Raw genomic sequence first — 24,247 nt, 5'->3', positions numbered from 1 at the left:
AAAAGAATAGTGCCTAGATACACTTGACATGTGCTCAATAACTATTTGTTGAATAAATGAATAAAGGATGTTTCAAATTCCATGGTCTTAATTTTCTTCCCTCACAGCTTTTTTTATAACAAGAACCATCATTTATTAAACATTAACTCTATCCTTTGACACTGTATGGATACTATAATTTAACCTTTTGAACATCCCCTGTGAGACAGGAACAATTATGATTCCCTAATATAGGTAAGTTTAGAAAGGTTAAGTAACTTGCCCAAAAGCAGACATGCAGATGGGATTCATTCTAGATTATTGGACTATAGAGTAATCTGTATCTCTAATTTCTTCTCTCATCCCCTCCTGCTTTTACAATTAAATTCTACTGTATTTGAACTGCCTCTCTATTTCATATCAAAATGCAAACACTTGTGGGAATGGGTAACATTAAACTGTTTTCAATCATTTACTTTTTATGCTGAGTGTCAACAAAAAAAATAGGGTTGGGTAGAAATAGACTTTAGAGCTCTGAGTACCTAAGACGAGAAATCTTAGAACCAGGATGGCAGATATAACTAATGAGATATTGCCTCATTTTGCCAAAGGTCACTTCCCCTTGTAATCATTCCACATTCAGAGTTCTCTTAATCCTTAAAGCTGAGATATTTTCCTTTTGCAATTTAGCATCTCTAAGACAGCACTCTCTGAGGGATTGTGGTTTGACAATATCTCCCTCGTGTGTAAAAGAATTCAATCAGGTGCAAGATGGGAAATTGACAGAGGTTTTATGTAGTGTATGTTTTTTGGGAGGAGGATTGTTTTTTGTTTTGTTTTACTTTACTCCAGAGTAATTTCTTCTTATTTAGTGAGAGTCCAGAAAAAGGTACTGGCTGATTGGATTTGAATATCACCTGTGCAGTCATAACTCTCAGTAGTTCTTTGTAGGATAGAACACAGCCAGCATGTCACTGTTACATCAGCAGATAGGACACAGATGTTTAGCAAAATGAAAGTACAAAAATTACAAGATACCATATAAGTAGGGAGGAAAACTGCTTCCACGTTGCAATTTAAGAAGTACCACAGGCTACTTGTTTAAAACTATCAGCCTTAAGTCTTAGTTGAGATTCCCCCATTAGTGTTATTTCACTTCTAGGAAGAGACTGTCTCCAGAAACCTTTCTTGCTTGAGAAGGCAGAAAGGGCACATTAAGCTTGGATTAGCTGGGAGTTGCCATAGTAACTAGAGGCAAGGCCCTAGGGGGAATGAAACACTGGGCAGGTAAGTTTTGATGAGAAGGAAAAGGGACAGAGTGAGTGGTTACACAGGTGGCACCATAATTGGTAGTCCTGGGCAGCCATGGGGCAGTCATCTATAAAACAAAAACTTACTACTCATTTTAATGAGGTACAATCTTAAATTTCTCCATCACAAAGTTGCCTGTTGCTTACCTTGAAATGATTAGCTTTCACTTTAACAATGCATTTTTTTTTAATTCTTAGCCCTCCTCACTCTCTAGTCCATTTCTAAAACAAATTTAATTTTCCCAAACAACAACAACCAAAAAAATTAGGATCTACCTCCAGTAAAGACAATTGGCCAGATACCAAGATCTTTCTTATTATGTTCCCAGATATTTATCTGGGTTAATAGATTATAGGAGGGAATAGATTGTAGTTCATATGAAAAAGTAAATCTCATAAAAAGTCCTTATCTTTCAAATGAAGGTTTCAAATGCAAAAATAAATCTTATAAACATAACATCTTAGAGCAGGGAGGAATCTTAAAGGTCTTCCAATTCCATCTCCTCCTCTTGTAGAAAAGAGTGCTGAGAGTCAAAGAGGTTAATTATGTCCTCTAACCACCTAATCACTCTGTCATTTCTAATTATTGCTAAGAAAAAAAACACAGGAATTCCCAGTGCCCTCCATTTGTGTGCACCGAAAAATCAGTTTGCATATCAGCAGAAAATGTCAGCATCAAGACCAAGGATGCTCAATTTGTTCATAATAAAAGCAATAAAGGCTGATATGTTTTGAGTACTTAGAATATGCTGAGTATGGGACTAAATGCTTTACAATCTGTTTCTCATTTGACCTCTAAATAGTCCTATAAAATATGTTTACCCCATCTTACAGATGAGAACATCAGAGAAATCAAAGAGAAACTAGGTAACTGGTTCACAGTCAAATAACTAGTAAAGGATAGATTCAAGCCATTGCTCTTTAGCATAATACTAAACCATTTCTTCCAGCTATTTCCATGTCTCACTTTTCCTGTAAGAATCAGAGATCAATAATCAACTATATTTATGAGTTTAATGCCTCCCTCTGAGAGCTAGTTCATCCCCAAGGAAAGTCATCCAATTCCAGCCAACTAACCATATTCCTAAGAATCTACTTTTTAAAAAATAACTCTTTCTGATTATAAATGTAAATCATATTCAATATGTGAAATTTAAAAACAAGACAAGGAAAAATGAGAAAATTAAAATCTTCTGTAATTATACCAAGAATCACATGCAAAGAAATCTATTTTTTTCTTTCATTTTAAAGACCACTTTGTTTTTTGCAAAAAATCAGCAATAAGTCTCTAGTATTTTCTACATGTGTTATTTTTCATGTAGTGAATGATCACTAGCAAAGATTTCTTTAATTCATCAATTTAATCAGCTAGGATCTATTGCTTGAATGTTTGTCTTGTGTCAGATGTTTAGCTAGTTGCTAGAACTTACTGATGGTGGAAGACAGGCCCAGTCCCAGCCTCATGGAACCTCATGGAAAGCTGTTTCTCTGAAGGGAGTTTTCAATGTATTTCACCTTAATTAAGCTAAAAAAAAAATACCAATGCTTTTATCCAAATGTCTAACTGAAGAAATTCCTTCCCTCAATGTGATAAATGGAGAACTAATATAGACAGGTCTCATAGCCTAGTAACTGACACAGAGCAATAAAAAATTACTTTAAATTGCAAATCTTATAGTACTTTTATCATGGGAAACATAGTTCACAGGCAGGCTGGGATTTTAGGCATTTCCCACCTCAAACATTTTTCCTATCCTGGATGTTAAATTGGCAGCCTTATATGTACAGGGATTAGGAATGGGTCCTTGTACTCGGGATTCCTTTAACATGGACAATATTTGCCATTAGTCAAACACTGTTGAAGTTGATTGAAATGTGTGACTAAAATTCACCCTAAATGTCACATGATTGGAACTTCTTTCCTAAGAACAGGTATTTATTGGAATGATGCCACCAGATACCTAACAGTTGTAGGCATGGAGAGAACACTTCATAAATTAGGCAGGGGTTCTGCCTTAGTTCCTTATTTCTGCTGTTAAAAAATGTCATAATAGATTATATCTGAGAGAGCCTGGGAAGATGGTGGAGTAGGAGGACCTAAGATCAACTTGTCCTATATTTACAACTAGATATCTCTCACGTCCAAGTAAATAAACCAGAGAGCAATCCAAGGATTGGCAGAACAAACTCCACAACTAAATATAGAGAAGAAGCTGCATCGGAGAGGTTAGGAAGGGCAGAAATAGTGGTCAGGAGCTGCCTACAGGTTGGTGGGAGCTGCAGACATAGAGTGGAAACACCAGGGAGCCCACATGAGGAAAAAGAATCCCCATAACATCTGCTCTTAAAAACCAGATGAGCTAAATTCCATGGGTTTGTATAACCACCAGGACCAGGAGCCTGGAGCTTTAAAAATTCAGCTGACTTAGCACTGGGTGACCTGGGAGAGCCAATGATAGCCAGGTCTCTGCCCTTAAAGAGCCTGAGGAGAAGTAACACAGAAGCAACAGTTTCCACAATGGAAGGAAGACCTGTTTATACTGATTTCAGAACATATTGGGGATACTTCTCCAGGAACAAAGGAGCTGGCAGATGCCTCTTTACTTCCTTACCTCACATCATAAACACAGAGCCACCTGTAAAAGGCAGCCCTGCACAGACAGACACTGGCTACTTAACTTGCTAGCAGTCCTAACCTGCCCACAAGTTCTCCTGAGGACTCACCTACTCTAAGCCTGTTGGCCTCACCCCAAGGCTCAGGGCAAATTTTGTTAATGTTGTGTACACCTCACCCCACCACTGCCTCTATGTGTACCATACATCAGGGGATCTGGCCTAGGACTAATAGCTCAGTGCAAACTTTGCTAATACCACACACACACCCAGCCACCACATGCACAGACATCCCCCACCCTAGCCATCCCACTGTGCCCAGCCATTGCACACACAGTTGCCACAAGTCATGCCCAGCCACTGCAAGCACAGACACTGCATGCCCCTGGCCATCCACAACTGCCACACACAGTATTCCACCACAGGTTGCCACCACACTTCAAGGGATCGAGCTTAGGACTAGTGACTCAGAGAAAACTTTGCTAACATTTCCACCTTGCCCGCAAAGCCTTCCAGTGATGGAAAATATACTGGTTTGTGGGTGTAGTGAGAATTCTTTCTTTTTATTCCTTCTTTGAATTAATGGACATCAAATTTATCCATAGGTAGAGGTGCCTGGGTGGCTCAGTCAGCTTAGTATCTGACTTTGACCCAGCTCCTGGTCTCAGGGACCTGAGATCCAGCCCTGCAATGGGCTCCCTGCTCAGGGAAGAGCCTGTTTCTCCCTCTCCCTCTGTCCGCTCCCTCCCGCCACTCATGCTCTTACTCTCTCTGTCTCTCTCAAATAAATAAATAAATAAAATCTTAAAAAAAAAAAACTGTCACTGAGCGGGTGACAGTCCCTCAGAGCCAGCCTATGTAGTTCTCACTAACATCACAGAGTGTAACAGCACAGCCAACAACAGGCAGAAAGTCAGTGCAAATGGATTGAAAGGAAGAGCAAATCAGATACCATAGCAAGATGCAAGCAGCACACACACAGGATATTTCTCTGAAGTGCTAGGTTCTGGTTAACAGGAGACACTGTACTGCAGGGCACCACAGGACCTCTCCTGCATAAAGCCACTATTTTCAAGAGCAAAAAATGTGGCTCTTTTCCTAATATACACAACTAGATATAGAGAGGTAAACAAAATGAGGAGACAGAGAAATATGTCCCAAATGGAAGAACAGACAAAATCAACAGGAAATCTAAGCAATATGCTTAATACAGAATTTAAAGTAATGATCATAAAGATACTCACTGGACTTCAGAAAAAGACAAGAGTGGAGGACATAAGTGATGTCCTTGACAAAGAGATAAAAAAAAATAGCATATCAGAGATGGAGAACTCAATAAATGAAATTAAAAATACAATAAATGGAATAAATAGGCTGTATTGCTGTAGGCTACAGTAAGCAGAGGAGTGTAACATTGACGTGGAAGATAGAGTAATGGAAAACAATCAGGTTGAATAAGTAAGAGACAAATACTGCATAATGAGAATAAACTTAGGGAACTCATTGACTCCATCAATAATAACATTCACATTCTAGGAATCCCAGAGGGAGAAGAGAAAGGAAAGTGGAGTGCATAGGGGGCAAAAAATGTGTTTAAAGAAGTAAGAGCTGAAAAATTCCCAAATGGAGGAGGAGAACAGAGATCCAGATTCAGGAGACATAGGATCCCCCAACAAATTCAACCCAAAGTGGTCTATCCACACCAAGACATATAGTAATTAAAATGGTAAAACGTAGTGATAAAGAAAGAATTTTAAAGGTTTCAAGAGAAAAGAAGACAGTTACATACAAATGAAAGCACATAAAAGGTGAGCAGCTGATTTTTCAGCAAAAAGTTCATCATGATGTATTCAAAGTGTTTAAAGGGAAGAATCTGCAGCCAAGAATACTTTATTTAGCAAGGCTATCATTTAGAATAGGAGAGATAAAGAATTTCCCAGAGAAGCAGAAGTTAAAGAAGTTTGTGACCACTAAACCAGCCCTATAAGAAATCTTTAGGGGGACTCTGTGAGTGGAAAAAAAGCCATAAGTGAGAGTAAGAAAAATAGGAAGCACAAGAGCAAAAAAAAAAAAAAAAAAAAAAAAAAAAGAATATATGTGTAAAAATCAGTCAAGAGAAGCACAGAATAAAAGGATGCAAAATATAATACCAAATATCTGAAAATAGAGGGGAGAATAGTAAAAAATAAGTTCAAAATTAAGTGACTGACAGTTTAATATAGACTGTTATATACAGATGTTATATATAAACTGAATGGTAACCACAAAACAAAAAACAGTAATAGATATGCAAAAAATAAATAGTAAGGAATCCAAGTATAACATTAAAGAAAAACAGCAAAGGGAGCAAAAGGAAAAGAGAGAGAAGAAAGAATCAGAGAAAAACCACAAAACCAGTTAAAAAATTGGCAATAAATATATATTTATCAATAATTACTTTGTATGTAACTGGACTAAATGCTCCAATCAAAAGACACAGGGCGACAGAATGGATAAAAAAAAAAGACCCATCCATATGCTGCCTACAAGGGATTCATTTTAGACCTAAAGACATCGCAGATTGAAAGAGGTGATACAGAAAGATTTATCATGCAAATCAATGTCAAAAGAAAGCCAGAGTAGCAATACTTACATCAGACAAATTAAACTTAAAAGAAAGTCTATAAAAAGTGGCAAAGAAGGACACTATATAATCATAAAAGGGACAATCCAACAAGAAGATATAACATTTTTAAATATTTATGCACCCAGCATGGGAGCACCCAAATACATAAAACAGTTATTAATAAAGGAACTAATCCATATTAATACAATAATAGTAGATTTTAGCACCCTTCTTACATTGATGGGCAGATGATCCAAACAAAATAAATAAGGAAACAGTAGCTTTGAATAACACATTGGAGTAGGTAGATTTAACAGATATAATCAGAGCATTCCATCCTAACACAGCAGAATACACATTCTTTTCAAGTGCACATGGAACATTCTCTACAATACATCACATATTAGACCACAAAACAAGCCTCAACAAATTCAAAGACACTGAAGTCATACCATGCATCTTTTCCGACATAACACTATGATATTAGAAGTCAATCACAAGAAAAAAATATGGAAAGACTGCAAATATATGGAGTTTAAGTAATATACTACTAAGTAATGACCAGGTCAAGCAAGAAATCAAAAAATAGATAGAAACAAATGAAAATAAAAACACAATGGTCCAAAACTTTTGGGATGCAGTTTTAAATGTATAGCAATATAGGCCTACCATCCTTTAGAAGCATGAAAAATTCAAATAAAGAACTTAGCTTTACCCCTAAAGGAGCTAGAAAAAGAAGAACAAAAAAATTTGCCAAACCAGCAGCAGGAAGGAAATAATAAATATTAGAGCAGAAATAAATGAAATAGGAACTAAAAACAAACAATAGAATGATCAGTGAAACCAGAAGCTGGTTCTTTGGAAAGATCAGCAAAATTGATAATCTGCTAAACAGATTCACCAGAGAGAGGAAAAGAAAGAAAGAAAGAAAGAAAGAAAGAAAGAAAGAAAGAAAGAAAGAAAGAAAGAAAGAAAGAAAGAAAGAAAGAAAGAAAGAAAGAAAGAAAGAAAGAAAGAAAGAAAGAAAGAAAGAAAGAAAGAAAAAAAAAAAAGAAAGAAAGAAAGAAAGAAAGAAGGAAGGAAGGAAGGAAGGAAGGAAGGAAGGAAGGAAGGAAGGAAGAAAGAAAGAAAGAAAGAAAGAAAGAAAGAAAGAAAGAAAGAGAAAGGACTCAAAATTATAAATGAAAGGGGAGAAATAATAACTGACACCACAAAAATACAAACAACTGTAAGAGAATATTATGAAAAACTATATGCCAACAAATTAGACATACTAAAAGAAATGGACAAATTCCTAGAAACATAATCTGACAAAACTGAAGCAGGAAGAAATGGAAAATTTGAATGGATGATTACCAGCAAGGAGATTGAGTCAGTAATCAAAAAATTCCCAACAAACAAAACTCCAGGACCAGATGCCTTCACAGGCAAATTCTACCAAATATTTAAAGAGGAGTTAATACTTATTTCATTCATACTTATTTCATTCAAAAAATTTCAAAATAGAAGAAAAATTTCCAAATTCATTCTGTGAGGTTAGTTACCCTGATACCAAAATCAAATAAAGACACCACCAAAAAAAAAAAAAAAAGAAGAAAGAAAGAATTATAGGCCAATATTTCTTTTCTGATAAAATAGATGCAGAAAAAGTATTTGATGAAGTACAACACCTATTCATGATAAAAGCCTTCAACAAGTAGTTGTAGGGGGAACATAACTTAATGTAATAAAGGCCATATATCAAAAACTCACAGTGAACATCATATTCCACAGGGGAAAACCAAGAGCGTTCTCCCTAAGATCAGGAACAAGACAAGGATGTCCATGCACCACTTTTATTCAACATAGTACTGGAAGTCCTAACCACAGCAATTAGACAACAAAAAGAAATAAAAGACATCCAAATCAGTAAGGAAGAAGTAAAACTTTCACTATTTGCAGATGACATGATACCATATGGAAAACCTGAAAGACTCCACCAAGAAAGTACTAGAACTGATAAATGAATTCAGTAAAGTCATAGGGTACAAAATCAATGTGCAGAAATATGTTGCATTTCTATACACTAATAATGACAAATGGAAAGAAAAATTAAGAGAATAATCCCATTTATAATTGCACCAAAAACAAGATACCTAGGAATAAACCTATCCAAAGAGGTAAAGGATCTGTACTCTGAAAACTATAAGTGATGAAGGAAAATGAAGACAACACAAAGAAATAGAAAGACATTCCATGCTCGTGGATTGGAAGAACAAATATTGTTAAAATATCTATACTACCCAAAGCAATCTACAAATTTAATACAATCCCCATCAAAATATCAACGGCATTTTTCTCAGAACTAGAACCAACAAAAAAGCCCAAAATTTATATGGAACCAGAAAAACCCTTGACATCCAAAGCAATTTTGAAAAAGAAAGTCAAAGCTGGAGGTATCACAATTCCAGACTTTAAGTTATATTACAAAGCCATAATAATCAAAACAATATGGTTGGCATAAAAATAGACACATTGATCAATGGAACAGAATGGAAAATCCAGAAATGAACCCACAACTATATGGTCAATGAATCTTAAATAAAGCAGGAAAGGGGAATCCCTGGGTGGCTCAGCAGTTTAGTGCCTGCCTTCGGCCCAGGGCGTGATCCTGGAGACCTGGGATCGAATCCCACGTCGGGTTCCCTGCATGGAGCCTGCTTCTCCCTCTGCCTATGTCTCTGCCTCTCTCTCTCTCTCTCTCTTGTGTGTGTGTCTCTCATGAATAAATAAATAAAAACTTAAAAAAAAAAGCAGGAAATAATATCCAGTAGGAAAAAGACAGTCTCTTCAACAAATGGTGTTGAGAAAACTTACCAGCTACGTACAAGAGAAGACAACTCAACCATTTTTCTTACACCATACACAAAAATAAACTTTCAAATGGATTAAAGACCAAAATATGAGACCTGAACCATAAAAATCCTAGGAGGGTACACACAGTAATATCTCTGACATTGGCTATAGATACTTTTTTCCAGATATGTCTCCTGAGGCAAGAGAAAAGAAAACAAAACTAAATTATTGGGACTACATCAAAATAAAAAGGTTCTGTACAGTAAAGGAAACAATCAACAAAACAAAAAGGCAACATATGGAATGGGAAAAGATATTTGCAAATGACACATCTGATAAAGGGTTGGTATCCAAAATATTTAAAGAACGCATACAACTCAATACCAAAAAAATCTCCAAATAATTCGATTAAAAATGGGCAGAAGACATGAACAGACATTTCTCCAAAGACATCCAGGACAACAGACACATGAAAAGATTCTCAACATCGCTCATCATCAGGGAAATGCCAATCAAAACTACAATGAGATATCACCTCACAACTGTCAGGATATCAAAAATCAAAAACTCAAGAAACAAGTGTGGATGAGGATGTAGAAAAAAGAAGCCCTCATGCACTGTTGGTGGGAATCCATGGTGGTGCAGCCATGCTGAAAAAACAATATGGATTCCTCAAAAAGTTAAAAGTAGAACTACCCTATGATCCAATAATCACATTATTTTGTATTTACTACCCCCAAAAATACTAAAACACTAATTCAAACACCCCTATGTTTATAGAAGCATTATTTACAATGGCCAAATTATAGAAGCAGCCCAAACAGACTGTTAACGATAGAGTCTGATGGTTGCCAGAAGGGATGTGGGTAGGAGGATGGGTTAAAGAGGTGATGGGGATTAAGGAGTACACTTTTGATGAGCACTGAGTAGATGTAAGGAATTGTTGAATCACTACATTGTACAGTTAAAACTAATAAACCACTATATATTAACTATACTTGAATTAAAATAAAACAATAAAAATAAATAGATTGCATTATATCTTTTTTAAAAATTGCATCAAGTTTAGTACCTTATAACAACACATACTATTCTCTTACAGCTTTGGAGGTCAGAAGTGTAAAGTGGGTCTGCTGAACTATGTTCCTACTGGAGGCTGTGGGGGAGAATATCTCATTACCTTTGCCAGCTTCTAGAGGCTACCCACATCCCTTGACCCATGGTCCCAGGTTACTCTAACATCTTCTTCCAGTATCACACCTCCTTCATTAACTGTGGTTTTCCCATTGCCCTCTTATTAGGACCCTTGGGATTACATTGGACCCACTTAGATAATCCAAGATAATTTCACCATTTTAAGAACCTTAAATTAATGACCTCTGTGAAGTTCCTTTTAGCATGTACAGGGAGTGGGGATTAGGAGCTGGTTGTCTTTAAGAGGTCCATTATTTGGCTTATCTATCATACGTTCTAGAGATAAACTTAAGTATTTCACATTTTTGTCAAGTGGGACTGTCCGCAAAAAAGATTTGAGTCCCCCTCACATTCTTTTCCTTCGTTTCTCTCCTCAGTCCCCCTTCTGCCCTTCCACTCATCTCTGTATTCAAGGACTGAGTCATCCTCTCTGGGCATTTCCTTCCTCCCACAGGCAGCAAGACATTGGAGGCAGAGTTTTGTTCTAGCTACTCTTTCTTATTTATTGCACCATAACTCTTACTAGTGTTTGAGAAGCCCAAGGACCCGATGCATATTTGGATTTCTGCTCAAAACTACCTATATCAGATCTTTAAAAGTAGACTTATTCAGTGAATATTTATTTTAGCCATATGGCAAATTTCTGGTTGCTTAATTTTGGGAATATGAACCCAAGTACTGGGATCTGTTTCATTTTCAGAGGATGAACTTAAGAACAAAGGTGTGTAGGCATTTTAGTCACTGAGGCAAGGCCGTAGAAGAGCATTTCTATGCAACGTGAATCAACTTGGCCAATTCCATAGGACCTAGAGGACTTAGGGGAAAAAATAGCATTGCTGACCTATTTTGCCTTTCCTTTTAGGCTGAAATCTTCTTAGCAGAAGACGATAAAGCAAAAATTATTATATTGAGGTTATTACATTGATGTCAGTGGTGACAGTGTCCCTACAGAAGGAAAAGCATCCCAAAGCAGAGATGATAAACAGGAGGTACATGTAGTACCCATAGCATCCGGCATCCAAACAGACATTACTAATCAGTCAGGCAGTTTCCTCTGTAGAGCCTGGATCTGGCCTTAAAATACTTCCTGTCTGAATGCTTCAGCCAACCACTGCCACTCAACTAGAGCTGGCAAGCAAATGGAATTCTATCTTATGTCCCTGCATTAGAGAGTCAATGCCATCCTCTGTCCAGGCATTAAGGAAAAACCCTCCTCCTGCAATCCAGCAATAAAACACTCTGAAGCCTAGAAAACCACTTGAGTTCAATTTCTGGAGATGGCAAAATCCTGGGAAAGACTGGTTCAGAAGTGAAGCAGATGCCTCCACCTCCCTATTTTCTGTTTGGAGACTTTGGATAGGGATCTTGTTATATCTCATTCTTCAGTTCCTCCAGTAGGGATCCTATATAAGTGCTTCTTCCCTTTCCCTTCCAATGGGACTTCTGTCCTTTGAGTTCCTGCACAAAATGTATGGCCCTGCCCCCAATTTCTGCTTTTCCTTCCTTAGTTATGTGGCTCTCTTCCTCTTTCATCAAACCAGAATCCTGTTGCCCCCAAGAGCATTGTCCCCAGGGAGTACTTGGCAGTACTGTCAAATTCTTCAAAGGCATGGAGGGGAGAGAAACACAGGCTCATCCTTCCCTGTCTTTTTCCACTCACAATAAGCAGCCTTAGAGGTTATCAAACCCCCTGCCGTGCTTTGACAGTTATTCATCCATTAAAGCCTCTGATTGCCTGGCATAATTTTAGATTGTACTAATACTTGGTGAACATGGGTCCTCAACTGTTTGCAGGCGCTAGCTTGTTTTTACACCAAGGCTCCCTAGGGAAGAGGAGAAACCCAGCTCATTCAAACAGCTCAGGTTAGTCAGCCACAGCTGAGCCTGGGAGGAGGGGGGAACCCAGCAAGTGCTGCTGTGCGCTTGCTTTTTATTAAGAGAAAATTATTTACACAGATGACGCCCCAAAATTTTCTCCAGGATCACAGGAAGATTTTTTGCTTTGGACGAGGGCCATCTGGAGCCTGCAAAATCCTGGAAGAACCTCAATCAAAAGAGCAGATCTCTTCAATCTCCGGATTTCATTTCAATGCCTTTCTCTGCCCCAAGCAATAATCAAGCTGCGCGCTCTGCAGCGAAGCTCAGTCTTGCAGCCTCGCGTCTCAGTCGCTGCTTTGGGAGGAGGCTTTTCAGCTTGGATACGAGCAGACCGATTGCCTTCCTCGCAAGGTTCCCGCGCGGGGACGCCCACCTGAGGCCGGCCCTGGGGCTGCTGGTGCGGCAGCCTCGTGGGGCAGCGCCCGGATTCCCGGGGGCGCTGCAGGCGGTGCGCGGGGACTCGGCTCCCGGGCCGCCGCCGCTGCCCAGTGCCCTGCGCTGGCCCAGGCGGAGAAAGCAGCCCGCAGCCGCCGAGCGAAGAGCGCCTACGTGGAGGAGGCTGCGAACCTCCAGCAGAGGAGGTTAAGGGGATGCTTCGAGGGCTCTCCAAGCTGGGTGATCTGTGACTCGGCAGGGATCAACGGCAGAGACCTCTTGGGTGGGAGTCTAGAAGCCCAGGCCCTGCGCTGACACAGTTAACACGTCAGTAACGCTTCCGGGCTACCTAGTCCTCATTTAGAAGATCCTGGGTGCTAGATCTTTATTTTTAAAATTAACTGTCATTTTTGTTTTAAGAACGGTTTGAAAAAATAAAAAGCACAAAGGAATATAATTATGTACAAACCTTCCAGCCAAAAGAGATCATTGTTAACATTTTGCCATGTTTGTTTCAAGATCTGTTTTTAAAATATAAATGAAGCAAAGCTAGATGAGATGGACACCCCTCTTAGTCCCTTCCTTCTGGCACCCTAGCCTTATCTCCTCCCCCAGTGGCAACTACCTGAAAGAAACTAAAGCAAGTCCTTCTAATCCCCTTGAAGATTTTTACCCAAACATAAACAATAGAGAGAATATACAATATTGGGAGTGCATTTTATAACTTGTATCCTGCACTTCTGTTATGTGTCTTGGGTTTTTCTCCCACTACATCCTGTGATATTTTGTTCTGTGTAGAGATCTAGTTCATTCATCTTAACATTGTTTGGCATTGGGTTAGGTGATTTGTAAGCCCTTGCTTGGTCTTAACACCAAGCCAGTGGTTCTTAAGCTGCACATTAGAATGGCCTGAGTCACTTTTCAAATGCAAATGCCCAGGCACTATTCTCAGAGAGTCTAAGGTCATCAGTCTAGAGATGGGCCTGGTCATTTACCTTGAGATTCTGTGATGCCAGGAATAGTGTTGGGTGACTTCTATGCCTCTCCTGATAGATTAAAAGCAATTTTACATCTTTAAAGAATTATACCAAACAAAATGATTTTGCTAGTGAAACTCCCTGAAATCTGCTGATAGCTGTGTCTGAGGGATGGCAAGAGTCTCTCTCCCTTCATCTTACTGCTAAAAAATAAAATAAATAAAGAATAAATGGTGTTTATAGGCTCTAGCAATGGACAGGGTGGCCTTCACCTTTGTTCCCTGGCAGAAATGGAGATGTTCCCTTTGAGAGGACTAACTGGGAAAGGACCCATCAGGTAACAGAGAAAACCTGACAGTGAAGTGTGTAAAGAATCGCTCTCTCTTTTCATCATGCTGCAGGATGACAAGGAGGAAACCCCTGCTAGGTAATTCTGCAGAAAGTCTTCCAGACAACCACTCCTCTCCCTTCCCCAATTTCTATTTTTGCCAGGCTCAGCCTCCACACAGGAAGGTATTTATTAAACTGCCACTTGTACCTTCACTTGAGAGAGCAATCATGGAAACCTGGCCCTACCCTCTAAGGACAGTCTATGGACAGAATGCAGGCACTAAGATGACCTTGATGGTATTTTATAACTTGGTTCTTTCCCTTTTTGCCATTCTTTATGTCAGCCAAAGGAAATTATCTGGAAAGAATGACCCAGTAAGGTACAGTTCAAATTTCTGTCCTTGTATAATACAATGAACAAATATTTACCTAGTGCTTATTAGGTGCCAGCCACAATGCTAGATAATGGGGATCCCATGGCCCAATAATCACACTTTTCCTCCAGTTTGGGATATAGGCCATGAACAACTAAACAGTATGTATAATTTATGCCACAGAGAGGGAAACACAGAATGTTTTGGAAAAGCAAAGGCCAGAGAGAAATCAACTTGGTCTTGGAGTCTCAGGAGTATTTCCTAGAGCAAATCCTATGATACACAGCATCATCTGGAAGGCTTGTTAAAATGCAAACTACTGACCCTTACCCTAGAGCTTCTGATTTGCATTTCTAAGGTGTTCGGATGCTGCTGATGCTGCTGATCTGGAGAGCACACTTTGAGAACCACAGTCCTAAAGTAGCTAAAGCTATTCAGACCAGCATCATGGGCCTCACCTGGGAACTTGTTAGAAATGTGGAAGTTCAAGTCTCACCCCAGATGGACTGAGTCAGAATCTACATAAAAATCTTTAGTTGACACCTATGCACATTCAAGTGTGAGAAACACCTCTCTAAACTGCTAGCTCCCCAATTTGGCTGCACATTGGAATCATCTGGGTAATTTTTTTTTTTTTTTTAATGCTGGTGGCTGGCTTCCATCCTGAGATGCTGGTTTGATTGGCATAGAGTATGAAAAGCTCCTGCGGGTGATAAAGATGATTCTAATATACAGCAAATTTTGAGAAACAGTGGCCTAAGCTAAATGTAGCCTGAGTAGGAGTTAGCCCTACAATGAAAGGCAGGAAGAATGTTATAGAAAATAGAATGTGCAACGGCTCAGTGGCAGAGAGAAAAAGTAGGTTCAGTGAATGGAAAGGAGTTTGGTGAGCTCAGAATATGGTGGTAGAGGAGAGACAAACTTTGACATAAGAGGGCTACAGAGGCCAGTGGTGGAAGACTCCAGAACCTGTCCAGGGTGTTTGGGTTTTCTTTCAAGGGCAGACACACTCAGATTTGCATTATAACAGTGATCAGTCTGTTGGCTGTGTGAGAACAATGTGCCTTGTGTGAAGGCTGGGATTTCTTTGATTATAAAGAAACATATATTGTGGCTCTTACCAGAATGTATTCCTGTCAGGAAACATTACTTTTTAAACTGAAGATGGAGGCAAAAGGATAGGGGCAGGGACAAAGAAAACCAATACTGATACGTAGCAGAATATGTTACCCCAATATATGCTACTTTGGCATGAGGATTATTTTGAGCAATTGAGAAACAACAGATACAAGAAAAGCTCTCGAACCTCTCCCTATTTGCCTAAAAACAGGACATAAATGTGTAGAAGTGTCCCCTCCTTCCCTCTCTACCAAGAACAGAAACTAATCAACAGAAACTACTCTAGGGATCCCTGGGTGGCGCAGCGGTTTAGCACCTGCCTTTGGCCCAGGGCGCGATCCTGGAGACCCGGAATCGAATCCCACGTCGGGCTCCTGGTACATGGAGCCTGTTTCTCCCTCTGCCTGTGTCTCTGCCTCTCTCTCTCTCACTGTGTGCCTATCATAAATAAATAAATAAAAAAAAAAAAAAAACAGAGACTACTCTAGACTCTAATCAGCCCAGAGACAGCACCAAAGGAAACTATACAACAAACCTTACAGAAACTAGCCCTAATTCACCATTAGTCTCCCCGTATATTTGCCTTCTCACAATTTGCCACCCCTGGAAGCACAAAGCCCTATTTCTCTGTCTTTCCCCTTCTCTAAAGATGTCACATCCCTCTATTAAGATGTTTCATAAGGCTAAGTACTATGGCTTATCCCGAGTATGCCTTGTGTAAGCATGATCTTTCTGTTTGTTTTCTCTTCCTAAAATGTGTTTTGTCAGTCTAACTTAGAGGGTCCTGGCCAGAAAAGCTAAAATGGGTAAAGGAGAAAGATTTTTTTTCCATCCCCTACAGTATCAACCAATGTAGAAGACTTCATTTTGACGCTTTGGCTTCCATCATTCAGTTTAACCAATATTTGCCTGAGCGCTGTGTACCAAGCCTCATGCTGGTGCAGTGGGAACAGAATGCAGATGTCTGATGCTCTCTCTTTGCAAAGAATCACAAGGTGGGAATTTCAAATAAGCAAGTGATTTTTCCAAAGAGCATTAGTTTTAGTCTGGTTGAAGATTTGACAGTGCTGTTAAATGGGAGGATTCTGTGCCATCCAACTCCACTTAAGCCCTCAGCTAACTCATCAAATGGCCCCATTCATACTGCAGCTGCAGGATTCCTGAGGTCATGCCAGTGGGCACCAGGAATGCAAACGAGGGCTCAGTCTTGGCTTCTGACACCCTGTGAGCTTTGAGGAAGAACAAGGAGGCATTTGTTAGGGGAAAGCCCACAAAGACACCACAGGAGAGGGCATTGAATGCCCCAAGGGATTCCAGGCCAAATGCAAAAAGCTGGTGTAATCTCTGCCACCACAGTTTGTCTGACCTCACCAGCTCACTGGCTGTAGAAGCAGCTGATGGTCCTGCGACCAAAACTATTCTCCTGAGCCATCATTTCCTCAATAAGAGAAATGAGAAACTGAAATTGACTACCATTGTACATTCTCTCTAGTTTGTTGTATGTAGAAATGTCTAATTCCTCTGTATAATTCTTATTGTGGACTCTGTTTAGCTATTCAACGTATCCTTTTTCAGGACAAAAAAATTAAAAAATCGTAGTCTCAGAAGAAACAAGGTCAACATAGTCTAAGATATGGGATACCTCTAGCAACATTCTGGGCTACTACCTAAACTTCACCATCCCCCCTAATATGTATTAGACATGCATAATGTTTCCATTACCTAAAATTTTAATATTTTTCGTATCTTTTTATCTGCTTGAAAATGCCTATTTCCCAAGGCTTCTGAACAGATTGAGTTGGCAGTTCAAATGATCTGCCAAATGATCAACACTTGATCTTATTTGTATTCTGAGATTGTCAAGCATAAACTGGGTTTGCAAGGAGGCAAACACAATTGGTTGATGGAGCTCTTGCCATAAATGTCACAGGGGAAAAAGCACACGTGCGTGGTCTGTGCTCAGATGGCATCCCGTGGAAGGCAAAGGCAAGGCAGCTTTAAGTCACCGTGCAAATTATGACACTGTGTGTCAGGATGTCAGAGGGGTGAGAAAATGAAGATTTGAATTTATAAGGTAAATATATGAAAAGAAAAGGACATACCAGGTTTGGGACAAATTTACTACAAAGATCTATTTCAGAAAAAAATTTGTTCAGAAAATATAGGCACCAAATTTTGGTACTCTTGGCTCAAAAGGCAATGAGAGAAAAACATTTTTCTATTTGGCAAGGCACATGGCAGGTGAAAAGTGGGGATGGCAGATGAAGTTTACGCCCAAGGAATTAGCAAGATAGTCAAGGAGGCCACAGGAAAGTTTTGAGGCACCAGGCACCAGAAAAAATACTGTAAGAAAGACTTAAATGGTTGCCTGATAATGAGAAAAGTTGTTGCTCTCCTGAACTACATCTGTTCATAGGTTAGTAGCAGCAGTGGGAAGAAGTTATCTCTATGATGTGTTATGGACAGTGTAAAATCATATCTCACAGTATTTCCATAAAGATGATGATTCTTAGAAAACTTAGAGGCACAGGTGGTTCTATTAGCAAGTGAGCAAGAAGTGACCAGAGCATGGATCTTACAAATACTTAGGAGTTCTCCATATCTGGCTTCACATTCCTACCACAGTGTCAGAGGGGCTAACAATGCATTGAATTTACAAAGTGCTTTCACTTTATTAAGCACCTCCACATGGTTTTCTACATTTGGACCTTACCACTCTGTAAGGCATGGACAGGAACATTTTTAATCTGTGTTTTATAGATGAGGACATTGAAGCTAAAAGACATTGACCCCTGCCCAAGGTCATAGAGCTAGGATTTAAGTTTTATCTTCCAATTCCTCTTTCTATTGTGCTGCTGGGCAAATAGACAGGACATGGTGGCTAGCTAGAAAAGGGTGGCACTAGGAGTGCATTTTAGACCCCCTCCGCATGATGACATTTATGACATTTAACATTACATATCTAGAGACTTTCTGAGAAAAACACATCAGGCCAAGAAGGAGAAAATTTAGAAGATGTATGTTTCATATGAAAGCAACATTTATTTTGGCTAAAAGAAGCAGGAGATCAGGCACGCATGGGGAATTTCAACAGACACATAGGGTCCAGGATTGTGTGTGTATATGAAACAAATGGCCAAAAAAACAGATCCTAGACTGTGGATTATTTTACAGAAAGGATTATATCCAATGGGTCCCACCTAAGGCTCAAAGTCCAATACATAATTTAGTCAAGAGTAATCGGAGGATTGTATTTTACTGTTTCTTCTCAGAGGAATTGATTTTTCTGAAAGTATCCATGTCAGCAAACTAAGGAATTCCTGAGGATGCAACTAAACTCTTGTTTCTTTTTTTTTTTTTAAGATTTTATATATTTATTTATTTATTTATTTATTTATGAGAGAGCTACAATGCAGGGGGAGCTGCAGAGGGAGAGGCAGAAGCAGGCTCCCCACTGAGCAAGGAACCCCAAACTGGGCTTGATCCCAGGACCCAGGATCATGACCTGAGTCAAAGGCAGATGCTTAAACAACTAAGCCACCCAGGTACCCCTACACTGTCATTTCTTTTTTTTTTTTTAATATTTTATTTATTTATTCATGAGAGACACAGAAGGAGAGGCAGAGACACAGGCAGAGGGAGAAGCAGGCTCCACACAGGGAGACCGACATGGGACTTGATCCCAGGTCTCCAGGACCACGCCCCGGGATGAAGGCGGAGAGCCAAACAGCTGAGCCACCGGGGCTCCCCCTACACTGTCATTTTTTATTCTCCTTGTTTCTCCTGCTTGCTTTACTACACACAGTGGAGGAAACTGGACCTCACTGGTAATTAGGGAAAGTGGGTTCAGACACAGCTCTAGCAGGTCTGTGTCACAACTCCTGTGTGACCTTTAGTCTCTTTGGATTTGGTTCAATTCCATGAAAACTGAGAAAGACTTCTTAAAGTAAGTCCCTCCTAGTTCTAACATTTTGTCAGCTTTGGTGGAACAACAGATAGAAAATGGCTCTTTTGGTTCATCTAATATCTGACCTTTCAAAGTCATCTTGTCAATAACTGCGCCCCCATTTTATCCAGACAGGGGTGCCTGGGCAGATGCAGAGAAAACACCATGTCCTCCACAGTTCTGTTGGGGAAGTGCCTCACTCTTCATTTCTACTTCGTTAGAAGCTGCCCAGTGCTGCTTCTTCCCCATCTCCTCAGCATTTTAGTGACAATAACTGATATAAGTTCATCATTTTTCAGGTAAGAAGTGAAGCCTCTTAGGCACTTTTTTGGAATCTTACCTTGGACTTCTTGAAGACCATGACTTGGGATTAATAATATGGGCTATATCAGAGATTATTTTTTACTACTATTACTATTTTATGTATTGGATTGCTAACAGTTCACTTTTTATATAAATTACAGTAGATACAATTGTATTTTGTGGGTGGAAGAAGAAGGAAAGTGAAGTTTAATTAATGCACTAAGAATTCTACATAACTTGAGATGGCACATGGTTGTGTGTAAAACATGAGAAAGAAGGTCATTTTCATGTCTCTTCCAGAGAAAAAACTGTTTCTCAATGAATGATATCATCCATACTTACTTTTAAAGGTTCAAGCCAGGAAGAAAAGAAGAGTGATATGGAGAAGAGGGCATTTTGACACACCAGTGAGTCAGGCTGACCCTAAGCAAGATGATTCTAGTTAAAATGGGTTTGAAGCCATATGGCTGAGCTACTGACAGGTCTCTATTTTTACCATCTCTAGCATATTTTCTACCTAGGAGTGGGGGCATAGCTGAGTTGATAAAATAAGTAGCCTTGTGAATTTTATGTGTGAGTATATACAAAACTACAATAATATGACTGCATCTAGAACACAAATATTTATGAATGCTAATAAAACTGTCTAAGACTCTGGGCTCATATCCTCAAATAAATCCTTATTATATTTATAGTACCCTACAGTTAAACATATGGTTAGATCAAGCAAGGACATAGGTAAAAATAAATGGCTGTCCATTGTATTCTGCCAAATGTATCTAGGTCCTGAAAATAAATAGCTCTTGATTTTTTCACTGGGTGGTTTAAGAATATCACTATACTATGAGCTAAATGAGAAATTTCCAGTAGCCCCAAAGCATCCCTGATTTCTCACACACAAAATTTGCATTATGTAAATGTGCTTAGCTCCACATGAAGGCAGTGAGAAAAGGAATCGTTGACTTTGGATTTTGCATGCTTTAAAGCAAATGTCTAGGCACACAAAACTCACTATTATGGGCATTTAAGACAGAACTGGGGGAGGGAGCAGTATATGAATTAGTCACTTGAGTTCACAGATTCAATTTTGTCTACGTTTTTCATGGGAACTCCAAGGCTCACAGTGGATCACAAATGTAACTTTCCTTTTAAAATTAAGTGATAGCCAGTCTTCAGCCTGTAATTCTTTAAAATCTAATACATGTCTTAGTTTTACAGCCAGAAAATCCATAATGACATGTTACTTGTTCCCTCTGCTGCGTAAAAACACTCCAAGAACTAATTCACAGTGTCATTTGCTAAGCGGCTGTGTTATTCAAGGGCTGAGATTTTCAGAGAAAAACAATTGCTTAATTGATACAGAGACATGATGAGTAAGGGGCTAACAGTTTAATGAAGGGTGGCACAGGCCTCTTCAGCCACGGTGTTGCAAATACTTGCAGTGAAAGTGGCACTCCCCCTGTCTGGCACACAGGTAGCTATGATTAGTGTTAAGGAAAATAAGGCCAATGGTACCAGACATGATAGTGGTTGTTACATCCCTTTGACAAGCTAATTGCTGCCCTATTGGGTGCTGGCTACGAGGGATAGATTAGTAGATCCCAGAAATGCAATGAATATTCTTTTGATGTAAACTGATCCACACCAGTTTTGATTTTCAGACCTCCAACTTCCTCTCCTCCCCTATCTCACAGTCAAAATAAGCCTGTTCTCTTTTTTTACTGTTGGACCAAACCACCAAGCTAACTAAGCTGATCAAACTGCCTTTGCCAACATCATGGGGAAATCAAGAATTCTGTGAGACCGGTTTACTCCTTTTCATGGCCTAGAGGGCCCACTGAAATCTAGCATCCTCATCTCGTAATGTGCTCTGTCTGGTTCTATGCCACAGTTATTCTGGCATCTTTTAGCTCCTGGAATGTTCTTCACCTTCTCTTGTCTATGAATCTTCATATATGCTGTTCTTCCTGGACCACTCCTTGCCTTGACTAAATTTCTTGTTAAACCAAACTTAAATTACTCTCAGATATCCAGTACTTCACTGAGGAAGTTATTCTTGATACCCTTTTCCCTATAGCACTTGTCTTTACTATGTAGTTCTCTGTAGACTTTCACCACAATGACAATTACTTGTTCAATGGCATGTGTGTCCCTCTGGAGGATAAGCTTCCTAAGTACTGGAACTGTATTTTTTATGCTTATTTCTGTATCCTTGGCACTTATCCCAGGCCCTGTAACACAGTGGATTCAACAAATAGTTGTTGAATAAATTCATAAATGAGAGTAAGAGAAGAAATACATGATTTACTCCAATGGATCTATTGCTTTTCAAAGCATAGCTTGAAAGGATGGCAATTGTGCAAGTGTGGAGCCCTCGTCAGGTTTAATGGAAACAGACAATCTTTGGCTAGGAGTCCTAGTCCTTTGCCTAGGAACTTTCTAGATTAAGAACGATTTTTTTAATGATTATTATACTCTACCTACCTTGATAAGCTCCATCACCATGGAGACTACCAATATCACAGTACCTATGTATTTCAGACAATAATGCAAGTCTGCCATCTACTGGTGATATGGGGTAGTACTGTGAATCCTAGGACAAGACATTTTGATTTTCTCTGGAATTTCCTGGATTGTGAAAGCTGGAAGGGCTTAGATTCCAACACACCCAAACATTTCATTTTTCCAAAGGGAAAGCCATTTCCCATGATGTGTATATGATCACCCAGGGCTATATAGGCAGTTAGTGGAAGGGCTAAACTCTAACCTAGGCTTCCTGACAAAATCAGGCGCTTTTTTGTTCTTAATCATAATTCTGGATGGTAACAATTACATCTGGTCAACAATGTATACTTCTTCCAAAAGAAAATGGAACAAATGAGACATGTTCCAGGTTATACACCAGGAATATCTCAGCCGCTTGTATAAAGCTCCTCACATTCCAGAAAGCAAAAAATTCTCATTTTCTACTTTCTGTCCAAGAATTTCCTGGATCTGAAGATAGCTGTATGGGATTGTGTGGGAAAGACTAGACTTACAAAACTTGGAATTTCACACCAAAAATTTAGGCAAAGGCATGGTGCAGGATGTGTTTTGCATGCCATTGGATTGCCTGCCATCAGCAAGACTCCGAGGGATTAGAAACACACCAGAAGTTTGTGTTCCAAGACACTGTGATCTTTAATGGAAAAACTGACAAACCATAACTGAAAGAACTAGGAACTGCCATTCTAATCATAATAGACAGGATTGGTGTGAAACCTTCCAGAAAGGCCTCCTTTGTGTACCTGGCAAAATTGGCTACAGAAGCACTAGGTTTTCCAATATATACACATTTTTATTTTTTAGTAACCCCATGGGACTAGATTTAACCATAGTCATCTTTTATTAAAGTGTGGTTTTCATGGAAACATGCTTCTTAACATTCCTGGGATCAGTGCAGAGTCATAACCAACCAAACATCCCAGTACCTGCCAGAAGAGTTTTGCCTTTCCCTAACAATTCTCAGAACTGAGCACTTCAGGGGCTGGACTTCTGAAACAAAAGAAAAAAGATGTGGCTGTTTAAAAGTTCTCACTGGATATTTCAGAAAATTTCCCTGGCTCTGAATGTACTTTTTAAAATCTTCTTTACTCAAGATAGTACCACCAGCAATGAACATGTTCAGGCTGGTCATTTTGTTCCATTAAGTTGGAAAAGTAACACCTTTACTTCATACTCTTAGAACAAACCTGATAAGGAAAATAGCACAGTGTTCTGAATGGGTTAAGGAATAATTGAGGTACTATTTTGGTCCATTCATGGTTGAGACTAAAAAAAAATCTTCCCTTCGGGGAAAGAAAACACCAAGGGAAATTTCAATATTCACTTCATTAGTCCTCCCTTGTAACAGTCTCTCCTCCAGTCTCAAGTATTAATGTGGGGAACAATGCTCATCCTACTCCATCCCTCTACATAACCTGAAATGTTCTTAGTTAGAATCTGAATTCCTGTGCACCCTTTCCATCTCAACACAGTGCCCACCAACAAGGGAAATGGCACTGTCCTGATGACACAATTATAGAGCACTGCATTGAGGTACTGGAGACCTTTGCTCCTCAGAGAAGTAAAGGAGAATGTGACCCAGAATTTCAGTGTATGAGTTATGTGAAGACCAATAGGTACACATGCGTGCCCAATGCAGGTGAAGGTTCTGATGACTTAACCATTACTACCACTCCAGAGTTCTTAGATTCTCTGGACTCCAAATTATCAGAATTTCCTGATAGCCTAGAGTCACTGTTCAATGCAAGTGACAATTCTTCCCTTGCAAGACCTGTAAAGAACATAACAGCTCTCATCCCCTCCACCATACCTTCTCTGATCCATATTAAGGAGATGCAAGCAATGAGAACTCCTGGTTCTGACAG

General features: G+C 39.3%; 1 long non-coding RNA gene across 2 annotated transcripts in view; it reads left to right on the top strand.

Moving 5' to 3' along the window:
• The window catches only part of LOC140631861 (uncharacterized), a 280,039-nt gene that overhangs the window by 204,549 nt on the left and 51,243 nt on the right, over nucleotides 1–24,247 (top strand). For both annotated transcript variants that reach the window (XR_012029380.1, XR_012029382.1), the window contains one exon: nucleotides 19,667–19,834. This is a non-coding gene — a long non-coding RNA (uncharacterized lncRNA). The remainder of the gene's footprint in view (nucleotides 1–19,666; nucleotides 19,835–24,247) is intronic.

Source organism: Canis lupus, chromosome 4 (assembly GCF_048164855.1).
Source record: "Canis lupus baileyi chromosome 4, mCanLup2.hap1, whole genome shotgun sequence".
NCBI lineage: Eukaryota > Metazoa > Chordata > Mammalia > Carnivora > Canidae > Canis > Canis lupus.
This window is presented reverse-complemented; position numbering and strand designations above follow the sequence as displayed.